Consider the following 1,362-nt stretch of genomic DNA (forward strand, 5'->3'; position numbering starts at 1 on the left):
GGGCTTCTGGGAACTACAAAGTGTTGGAGAGACTGTAGAGAGGAGGAAGCTAAGGGAAATAATCACACAGAAAGTGTATATGAATTCTTAGGTTTATTGCTGAGCTGCACATGCATGTACATTACCCTTAATAGCATAGGAAAATAGTTTTTAAGAGACTGTAGGTGAGACATGCTCTAGGTCCTAGACTGGCCACTGGGCAGTGTACATGCAGGGAATGGCATGTAGAAGTTTTGGAAACTGATGTTGAAGTCACGATATAAAAATGTATTAAGGAACTTGCAAACTAAACTTAATGGGGCCAATTGCCTGCTGAAGTAAATAACCTTTTCTATAAGACTTAAATGGGACCCAGAGCCTCCTAAGATATTCAAAAGATCTGGGATATCATATAGAATGATTTGGTATACAAAGGACCAGAAACCTTTCAATAACACAAAAAGAGATTTGAGTATACCAAGATGACACAGATACTGAAATCAAAAACATTAAAGTAGCTATTAAAACCATGTTCCTGAAAGTAAAGGTAAACACTCAGGCAACATATGGAGAGAGTTAACAAATAGTAAATAAAAAATGGAAATTGTAGAACTGAAAACAACCAAGGCAATTTCTTTGGATGGTCTCATAGCACAATGAAGATAGGAGAAGAAAGATCAGTGAACTCAGATATAGGTCAGTAGAAATAATCCAACCCAAATGACAGAGAAAAAGACTGAAAAACAAAGAGACACAGGGATCACCAGTGCAACAGTTTGAAAAGGTGTAATAGTACATTTCTAGATGTAGAGTAAGAGGAGTGCAGAACAAAATGTTTTAAAAGTATAATGGCTGATCCTCTCTGGGCTCAGACCTCATTTACAGTGACATGGCTAACCACACCAAGAAAGTCAGAATCCGTAGTAATTATGGGACCTGTTATGGTGCCTCCTTCAGGAAAATGGTGAAGAAGATTAAAATAAGCCAGCACACCAAGTATGCTTTCTCCTTCTGTGGCAAAACCAAGATGAAAAGACGAGCTGTAGGGGTCTAGGTCTAGTTTGTGAATGAAAACAGTAGCAGGTGGTGCCTGGACCTGCAATACCACTTCTACCATCACGGTAAAGTCTGCCATCTGTAGACTGAAGGAGATGAAAGACCAGTAGCAGTGCTAGCATTTGAAACATTGCTAGCCTATAGTAAATGGATTATGCATCACCAAAAATCTAATGGCTGAAAATTTCCCAAATTTTGTGAGAAATGTAAACTCGGAGTTCCAAAATGTTCAGCAAATACCAAAGATGAGACAGCCAAAGAAATGTGCTGAATATATACCATAAACTGAAAACTAAGGAAAAATCTTGAAAGTAGCCATCTAAAAAA

General features: G+C 38.0%; 1 pseudogene; it reads left to right on the forward strand.

Annotated features, from left to right (window-relative positions):
* The first annotated feature begins 868 nt into the window (after positions 1 to 868).
* LOC144290192 (large ribosomal subunit protein eL43 pseudogene) lies at positions 869 to 1,145 on the forward strand (annotated as a pseudogene).
* Positions 1,146 to 1,362: the final 217 nt, after the last annotated feature.

This window comes from Canis aureus, chromosome 2 (assembly GCF_053574225.1).
Source record: "Canis aureus isolate CA01 chromosome 2, VMU_Caureus_v.1.0, whole genome shotgun sequence".
NCBI classification, from domain to species: Eukaryota; Metazoa; Chordata; class Mammalia; order Carnivora; family Canidae; genus Canis; species Canis aureus.